We start from the raw sequence: 10,556 nt of genomic DNA, 5'->3' as shown, positions 1-10,556 counted from the left end.
ACAAGTTTTTGGAATGGTGTCTTTAGTTCTTCAGTGTGTATATTTGGAGCACAAGCATGCAGCGCAAAGTCAGGACTATTTGCAGGGCTGTTTTTAAATTGCAGGTGCCAAGGATTGCCGGTATTCTTGCGCAAGAGTAGTGCAAGAGTCAACCCTGGAAGATCTTTAATAAACCTATGTTTATGAAATATTTAGCCGTGTTTTGGAAATACTCTCCAGCGTACAATGCCCAAAACACGCTTCTAATTGATGATAGCCTCTACAAAGTGTCTCAAAACCTTGCACAAGCTGCTTGCTCGTTGTTTGAAGCTAGAGGACCAGAGTGTTGAGGAGAGAGAACAGTTTCTTATAAAAGCTATGAAAGACTGGCTTTTCTTTGGTTGCAGTCGGATAATCAAGTAGCGTATGTGGCTGACAATACCTTTGATATAGGCTCCGATAATTTCTATGATGGAATCCCAAAACAGTTGATAAAGGCAAATAGAACGCACATGCAAATGGAAGCTGACCTAGCATACAAGAGAGAGGAGAAAGCTAGGCTGGAGAGGGAAAGAAAAGAAAAGGGACAACAAAGAGGCGACCTAGAAGAAGAGAGAAAGGAAAAAGCGGAGGAAAAGGAGAAAGCAGAGGACAAGGAGAAAGCAGAGAAAAAGGAGGCAGGAGAAATGCGCGGTCTATACATACGCCCTATGAGGAGGCCTAAAGATTTTTAGGGGGATGTGTCTCTCATTGTAAAATTAAACCCTGTGTAATGTTATTTGATGCTGGAAATTAATGATGAGACAATCTTTTCAACAGTTGCCTCCTACTATTCCATTTTTATGTGTTAAAGAATTATGTATTGGGTTTTTTGTTAGGTAGCACACACTGTAAAGTAGGAAGTAAGTATACAGCTAGCATATATTGTGGTAGTTAGCATACACTATATTCTAGTTAGCACACCATATAGCAGCTAGTTAGTATACAATTAGCATATACTGTGCTAGTTAGCATACACTATATGCTAGTTAGCATAATACTATATGCTAGTTAGCACACCATATAGCAGCTAGTTAGTATACAGTTAGCATATATTGTGCTAGTTAGCATATACTATTTGCTAGTTAGCAAACAATATGTAGAAGTTTGTTAGTAAACAATTAGCATATACTATGATAGTTAGCATACACTATATGCTAGTTAGCATATACTGTATGGTAGTGAGTATCCAACTAGCATATATTGTGCTAGTTAGCATACACTATATGCTAGTTAGCATATATTGTATGCTAGTTACAATTCATACACTGTAGATAGTATACAATTAACATATATTGTGTGAGTTAGCATACAGTATATGATCTTGTATGCTAATTCGCTTTATGCTAGCTAGTACACACTTTGTATAAGCTTGTTAGTATATAATTAGCATATACTGTGGTAGTAGTAAGCATACACAAGATACAAAATAGAATAGAAGACCGTGACACTCATGTCAAAAACCAAATGGCATGCTATTATAGATTGCTTCATAATCTTCGGGGGTGATTGTGTACATTTGCCTTCTCCTTTGCATGTGTTCCATGGGTATCTTGATACAACGTACAAGATTTGAAAGTATGTGAACAACAGGTTTATTGTAGTTGTTGGGTTAAAGGCCTGTGTGCCCGACTGCCCGTTGTTCAGCCGCCCATGTACAGCCATTCATTTACTCATTCATAATAACTATATACTCATAACTACACATTGTAGTGTGAGTACCGCCCCACCACACATTGTGTCTATCTCCTTCTTCGTGTTGGCTCTGTGTGTGTGTGCTCTCCGATCCCAACAAGTGGTATCAGAGCTTGGTTGTGAGAGCATTGAGAGCTTCATCATCATTGTTGAGTGTGTTGAAACTTGCTGCTGTTTCATTGCCGTTTTTCGGTTTCGCGCACGCGCGCATTTCTAAAGAGCAGAAGGTTTTTCTGAGCTTGGCATTGGAAGGTTCAGCACTCCGCGAGTATTTTCACCAGGCGTCTTGGAGTTTAACCTCCCTTTCGGAGCCATTTGTGCCATTAGAAATCCCATCCGAGCTACAGACTAGAAGCTGCATTTTTTCAGCTCTCTTTGGTAGTTTTCTGCTGCCAGAGCTTCCATAGCCATTACAGGTGCCATTGTTGTAGTGTCTTCCACTTACGTGAGCCCATAGCTCATTTGAGAGTGTGTAGCCTCTTCTTGGAGTGGCCTCATACATACAGATAGAGTGGGAGTTTTGACGACATTGTCTTCTTCGACTACAGGTACAGGTACAAGTGCAGGTACAGGTACAGGTACGGGTACAGGTTACAGGTTACAGGGAGCTTTGGATATAGGTTTCTTCTATGGTTACAAAACATGTATTTTGACTGTGGGACAGCCATGTATATGGTTGTGGTTTGAGTGGGAGCTTCTACTCTTCTGGGCAGTCTATTTATGCGTGTTCTTGAGCTACAGGTTTACATCATCTATGTATGTTGATGGATGTGGATATGGCAGTTTGACAGACACTCTTTATGCATGATATTGTGGAGATTTGGTTCACTTATACATAGAGCGGGTTTGCTCTTGCTTGCAGTGTTGCGGTTTGAGTACGGACAGGTACTTGGTTGACAATAGAGATTGGACTTCGTTGAGCTTGTGCATTGGTTATATGCTCACTTGGATCCATTTATGCTCACGGATTTGTGTAAGCTTGGTCAGCTTATGTCTCTATTGTGGTTATTCAGACATGGAGTATGTTTATGCCTCTATGACAGCTCATTGTTGATGCATTTTGTGGCACGGTTTGCCTAGGCCGGTTGAGTTACAGGTGTCACGGGTTTATGCATTTTTTTGTGGATTTCTACGTACGTTTTTTGACCATATTATGAGCTGATTTATACTCTATGCATTTGCTCTTTGATTGAGCAGCAGGTGTTGTCAGATTTGCAACACTACTTTGTTGTGGCAGTTTGTTGGTTGGTTACAGGTTTCTCATTGTTGCATTCTTGTTGTAATGGGCACTAAAGAGGACACAGTTTTCAATATTGAGAAGTTGGATGGTGCTAACTTCTCATATTGGAAAGATCAGATTTGGGATGTCTTGGTGCAGAAGAAACAGATTCGACCTCTAAAGTTGCAGGGAGTTAAGCCAGAGAACATGGAGAGGGATGATTGGGAGGATTTGGATGAGATGTGCAGGTCTACCATTAGGCTTTCCCTTTCAAAGTCTGTTTATTACAATGTGAAAGATGCACAGGGTGGAGCTTATGAGCTATGGCAGCGGATTTGCGATATGTATGATAAGCATTCGGCTGCTTCTATGGTGTATTGGATTAAAAAGCTTATTGATTTGCGAATGGAGGAAGGTGCTTCCATGAATGCGCATTTGAATGAGTTCAATACAATTTTCAGCCAACTTGCTACGCAGAAAATTACGTTTGAGGACAATGTAAAAGCTATGTTTTTACTTGTCACGTTGCCTGAGTCATGGGACACATTTAGGACAGCCATAAGTAACTCGGTTCATGTGGATGAGTTGACAAGTACTAATGTGGAGTCTAGTCTTCTCACGGAAGTGATTAATCGAAAGAATAATGTAGGTAGTAAGTCTTCTAGTGCAATGGTTGTCAGAGGCAGGACTATGGACAAGTATAAGTCCAACAGGGGTAAATCTAGAAGCAAGTCCCGTGCAGGCACAAGTAAAAAGGATGTGGAATGTTTTCATTGTGGTAGAAAATGCCATTTCAAAAAGGATTGCTACAAGTGGAAAAGGGAAAATGGAGATGGTAAGAAGAAAGACCATGATGCTAAGGACAAGCCTAAGTCCAATGTCAAGATTGAGGAGTTAAATGCAACACAGGGAGAGTGTAGCTCTCAAGATGACCATGTATGTGCTCCGACTAGTGCTACTAGTGAAGAGCTTGGTGATGTGTTGCTTGCATCCTATTTTGATGACGCTTTTCTTCTCACTCATGAGCGTAGTATGCCTATGGATTGGGTCATTGACAGTGGTGCTTCTTTTCACGTTATGCCTCATAGGTCGTGGTTTCATGACTATGATGCTTGGAGCACAGGTACTGTCAGGATTGCAGATGGGCGTTCTATGCAGATTCATGGCATTGGGGATATTCATTTGGCTATGCCAAACTCTACTACGTTTGTCTTGCAGCGTGTGCGTCATGTGCCGGCTCTTGCAAAAAGCTTGATTAGTGTGGGTCAGTTGGATTCACTTGGTTTCAATGTATCTTTTGGTGATGGAGGTTGGAAGTTCACTAAGGGCAGCCTTGTTTTGGTTAAAGGTGCTAAGAGGAATACGTTGTATTCCCTTTGTGTAGCTAGTGTGGCTGATCACATTGTGGGGATCACTGAGCAACCTCCTGCTTCTTTATGGCATCAGCGTTTGGGGCATATGTCACTGAAAGGTTTGAAGTTGTTGGCACGTGCGGATTACATTCCCGTTTCAGATTTTGGTGGTTTTGAGTTTTGTGAGCATTGCCTTTATGGTCGACATGCTCGGTCTTCTCATAAGAAAAGTGTTCCACACAGATCTTTGGAAAAGCTAGCTTTGGTGCATAGTGATGTATGTGGGCCGATGCCCAATGCTTCTCTTGGAGGTGCTATGTACTTTGTTACGTTCATTGATGATGCTAGCAGGAAGGTATGGGCATACCCCATTCGTAAGAAGGATATGGTGTTTGATATATTTAAGCAATGGTTGGCTCTTGTTGAGAACCAATCAGGTTGTAAGTTGAAGTGCTTACGTACGGACAATGGGGGTGAATTTATGTCTCATGCTTTCACAACATTATGTGTTGAGAAGGGTATACGGAGCGAGCTTAGTGCTCCCTATACACCTCCTCAAAATGGTGTGGCAGAGCGCATGAACAGGACTATACAGGAAAAAGTCCGTAGTATGCTTTCTATGGGTGGTTTGTCAAATGGATTTTGGGCTGAAGCTGTTGCCACTTCTGTGCATTTGATAAATCGTTCACCTAGTGTTCCTTTGGGCTTCAAAGTGCCTGAAGAGGTATGGACAGGTTTGCCACCTTCGTATGGTCACCTTCGTGTTTTTGGCTATGAAGCTTATGTACATGTACGTAAGGCAAAACGCAGCAAATTGGATCCAAAGAGCAAGAGATGTATCTTCTTGGGTTATGGTAGCTCTGGTGAGATGGGTTATCGATTGTGGGATCCTATTGACAGGAAGATTGTGTGCAGCCATGATGTTGTTTTTCATGAGGACTCTATGTATAGAGCATCACCGCAAACGGTTGAGGTTCGGCGTGTGATATTTGAGGAGGATGGTCATCGGTATGATGGTCCCATGGCTGCTCGTGGGCAGCCCATTGACCCTCAAGTGGGAGATCAGACCTTGTTGGGAGATCATGTAGATGTGGGACAGCCAGATGCACCTCCTGCACAGTCTTTGAGGCGTTCAGAGCGGCGTGCAAGACAGCCTCAGCGTTTTGTGACTTCTATGGATTATGTATTGTTGACTGATTGCGGGGAGCCATCATGTTATGATGAGGCCATGTCTAGTGTTGACAAGCTCAAGTGGGAGCAGGCTATGCAGTCAGAGATGGATTCGTTGATCCAAAATGAAACGTGGGAGCTTACTCCTTTGCCAAAGGGTAAGAAGGCACTACCATGCAAGTGGGTTTACAAGATAAAATTGTGTTCAATGGATGCAAAGCCTAGGTACAAAGCAAGGCTTGTGGCTAAAGGATTCAAGCAACAGAAGGGCATTGATTTTGACGAGATCTTCTCCCCAATGGTGAAGATGTCTACTTTGCGTATGTTGTTTGCCTTGGTAGCTACAGAAGACATGGAGTTGAAGCAAATGGATGTAAAGACAGCTTTCTTACATCTAGACTTGCACGAGGATTTGTACATGGAGCAACCAAGTGGGTTTGTTATTCATGGTTCAAAGAAGATGGTATGCCGGCTTCTTAAGACCTTGTATGGGCTGAAGCAATCATCTCGTGAATGGTATCGAAAGTTTGATGCATTCATGAGTTCATTGGGTTATGTATGCAGTTATGAGGACCCATGCCTCTATACTCGCAAGGCTGCAGATGGTAGTCTTATTGTTTTGGTTTTGTATGTGGATGACATGCTGATCGTAGGGAAGTGTATTTCTGATGTGGATGCCTTGAAACATAGGCTACATGAGACCTTTGCCATGAAGGATCTTGGGGATGCCAGTCATATTTTGGGTATGCGGATCACTCGTGATCGTTCTCGCAAGATGCTCTTTCTTAGTCAGAAAGAGTACATTGACAAGGTGCTTGAGCGTTTTCATATGGAAGGGGGGAAGGCCATTAGTACCCGGTTGCCTCCATATGTAAAACTACGCCATGATGACTGCCCTCTGACAGATTTGGAGACTACAGAGATGTCTCAGATTCCCTATGCGTCAGCTGTTGGTTCCTTGATGTATGCCATGGTGGCTACGCGTCCAGATCTTGCTCATGCAGTTGGTGTGGTTAGCAGGTACATGTCTAGCCCGGGCAAGCGTCATTGGGATGCAGTGAGAGGTATTCTCAGATACTTGAGAGGGACTTCAGAGTTGTCCCTATGTTATGGTGAGAAGGATATGTATGTTTACGGATATATAGATTCAGACTATGCAGGGTCAATGGACTCGAGGAAGTCTACTAGCGGCTATGTGTTCACAGTTGCAGGTGGACCGGTTTCGTGGGCATCACGTTTACAGCCATGCGTTGCTTTGAGCACTACAGAGGCTGAATATATGGCTGCCACTGAGGCTGCCAAGGAGGCCGTATGGCTCTCACGACTAGTGGGAGATCTTGGTATGGCTGGTGATGCTCCGATTCTATATTGTGATAGCCAGAGTGCCATAGCGTTGGCAGGGAATCCTGTCTTCCATGCGAAGACAAAGCACATTGAGGTGAGGTATCACTTCATACGAGAGGTGCTAGAGGACAAGCGCATAGAGCTTATCAAGGTACACACTGACGATAACCCTGCTGATCTACTCAGGAAGTCGTTACCCTCACAGCAGTTTTCACACTGTAGATCGCTGATGGGTATGGCTTGACTTCTTTTGCTGTACTTTGGCCACTTTAAAGGCACACTGCCTTTAAGTGGGAGATTGTTGGGTTAAAGGCCCGTGTGCCCGGCTGCCCGTTGTTCAGCCGCCCATGTACAGCCATTCATTTACTCATTCATAATAACTATACTCATAACTACACATTGTAGTGTGAGTACCGCCCTGCCACACACTGTGTCTATCTCCTTCTTTGTGCTGGCTCTCTGTGTGTGTGCTCTACGATCCCAACACCTTGAAAACCACTTAAGCATTCAAGCCATTGATGAGAGGAATTCATGAGGGAGTGAGTAGTAGTGCCAAATTGTACTTAGCCATTAACATAAGCCTAAGCCTACACTTTCTCTTAGATGAAGACTAGCCATTCTTGCATGCTATCCTTGGAAGATCAACTCTAATCAAAGAAGGTCTTGGACTTGGCGTATCAATCAACGTTGAATTCTCCCCTCTTCTTATCTCTCCATCAATAATGGTGCCGAAGGGTTTGTCAAGTAAGATGTGTTCTACATTGATGTTTTCTTTTTCATATCTAATCCAACATATATATATATATATATATATATATAATCTCATCTCCTTAACCAAACCTATCTCTCTCACTCTTAGTAATTCATCCTCTCTACAAATTTTAGGTTCTCCTTGCTACAAGTACATCTCTCCCCGCAGTATCCTTATTGCCTATGGGCAAGAATAGGGCTTGGGAGGGAAACTCTCTTCTCTTCTCTCATATCTACATTTTGCACATACTAGAGTTATCTTAGATGAATAATCCACATGATGATAATTTCTATCGCTTTCACTCTATACGATCTATTAGAATTAACGTATGGATTAGCCGTAAAATACACTTTCAACAACGTATAGTGTTTCTCTTTGGCCCAGAAAGACTCAATGAAATACTTCTATCACCAGATCCCATTATACTACCTCTCATAGACTATAAATTTTCTTTTGACGTAAGCGTAGTTATCTTGCTATGAACCAAGAGGATTTGTACACACAATTAATCCCAATCACTACACAAAATATATATATTATGGTAAGCACAAAACTACAATTCCAAGGAACAATTCGTAGTCTATTTGGTCAGCCAAGATTGAATGCCATTAACTCATCTATTAACCCTTTCGTACTACCCATGATACGATATGACCATAGCCTTGATGTTTTTCATCTTTGTGTTGTTTTGACATTCTCTTTTGTGTTCTTTCTTTGCGTGTGTGAGTGCAAGAGAGAAAGAGGGGGGCTTCTTTTATTGCACTTCTTTCCAAACCCTAGTCTTCATGGCATCTATGGTTTAACTCCTTCATATAGTTTTTGTTTGAGTTTTCTCACAAACTCTCACAGCCATAAGTCCGATGCTTTCCTGGCAAGACCGCAAATTTCTCGACATATTTTTGGTGAACCCGACGCGAAACTGCCAGGGTGAGAGTTTGTGGGTAACCATGGGTGATCATGTTAAGCAACAAGGTATGCATTTTGACCCAACAACAATGCAAATGTTTCAAGCATTTGCAATGTTCATGCAACAACAACATGACACTGAAAGAAGAGAGATTTCAGTAATGAAGGCCATACAAGCAGTCACCAATAGAATGGATCAGTTCAATGGCAAAGATGTAACCAAGTACTTACGCGAGTATGTGAAGGAGATGGAGTTGCATCGCGTGTTAGAAGGTGAGATGATTCAAAACTTTGAGCTATTTGTTGCTCCAGAAATTAGAGAACATGCTAGGGGAATTAAAGATGGGCATGGGAGAAATTGGGAAGAACTCAAAGTAGCTTTAAATGAGTAATATTTCATGGAGGACTCTGAGAGAGTGACCAAGAGGACATTCTTAGAATGGGTAGTCAAGCCAAAGCAAGGACTATCAATAACAGAGATGCTTAGGGAATTTGAGCGGCACTATGCACAACTCACCAGGATAGAAAGGGCCACACTAGATGCAGAGAAGACAGATCTTTTCTTACAAGCTACAGGTAAAGAGTTTCAAGAAAATTTGGAGCTTCTTCTTCAAGATAAAGATGCTGAGCAAGGACTAAAGACCAACTGGAATGAGGTTGAAGGTGCTATCTCACTGCTTACCAAACGACAAAGAAGAAGGGACAAGATGGTAGTAAACACTACAAGTCCTTCCACCTCAACTCCTGACAAAATGGTAAAGCCTACTTTTATCTCTCCGAAGTTTGATGAGTCCATGCTAGATGAGCCTATGAAGGGAATGCGCGACCTGAAGGTGAAGCTTGCAAAGCTTGAAGAAAAAGGCCAACCGTCAGGGCCACTTTCGAGGAAAAGACAACAGCCCAAAGAAGGGTTTGTTAATAGATGTATTTGGTGTGATAGTACAGACCATGTAAGAAGGGATTGTGATGATTTTAGTGATGCTTTGTCAAAAGATGTTGTCTTTTTTAAGGATGGTAAAATCCACTTAAGATAGACAGGTCTATCCTTGAGAACTAACTTTGGGAAGGGGGGAATGCAAACCTTAGTTGAAGATATGGCAACTAAGCATGCCACCTCTTCAGTTGAGGCAACTACTTATGGAGTAAAAATTGAGCATCTTAGTGATGAAGAGGTGAGTGACCATCATGGTCAAATTTGGCCAAATGTCATGCAATTAGCTAAACAGAGAAAGCTTACAAAAGAGATTCTACAGTGTTGCGGTTTGAGTACGGACAGGTACTTGGTTGACAATAGAGATTGGACTTCGTTGAGCTTGTGCATTGGTTATATGCTCACTTGGATCCATTTATGCTCACGGATTTGTGTAAGCTTGGTCAGCTTATGTCTCTATTGTGGTTATTCAGACATGGAGTATGTTTATGCCTCTATGACAGCTCATTGTTGATGCATTTTGTGGCACGGTTTGCCTAGGCCGGTTGAGTTACAGGTGTCACGGGTTTATGCATTTGTTTGTGGATTTCTACGTACGTTTTTTGACCATATTATGGGCTGATTTATACTCTATGCGTTTGATCTTTGATTGAGTAGCAGGTGTTGTCAGATTTGCAACACTACTTTGTTGTGGCAGTTTGTTGGTTGGTTACAGGTTTCTCATTGTTGCATTCTTGTTGTAATGGGCACTAAAGAGGACACAGTTTTCAATATTGAGAAATTGGATGGTGCTAATTTCTCATATTGGAAAGATCAGATTTGGGATGTCTTGGTGCAGAAGAAACAGATTCGACCTCTAAAGTTGCATGGAGTTAAGCCAGAGAACATGGAGAGGGATGATTGGGAGGAGTTGGATGAGATGTGCAGGTCTACCATTAGGCTTTCCCTTTCAAAGTCTGTTTATTACAATGTGAAAGATGCACAGGGTGGAGCTTATGAGCTATGGCAGCGGATTTGCGATATGTATGATAAGCATTCGGCTGCTTCTATGGTGTATTGGATTAAAAAGATTATTGATTTGCGAATGGAGGAAGGTGCTTCCATGAATGCGCATTTGAATGAGTTCAATACAATTTTCAGCCAACTTGCTACGCAGAAAATTACGTTTGA

Source organism: Adiantum capillus-veneris, chromosome 2 (genome assembly GCF_014529385.1).
Source record: "Adiantum capillus-veneris isolate H3 chromosome 2, ASM1452938v2, whole genome shotgun sequence".
In the NCBI taxonomy this organism is placed as follows: domain Eukaryota; kingdom Viridiplantae; phylum Streptophyta; class Polypodiopsida; order Polypodiales; family Pteridaceae; genus Adiantum; species Adiantum capillus-veneris.
This window is presented reverse-complemented; position numbering follows the sequence as displayed.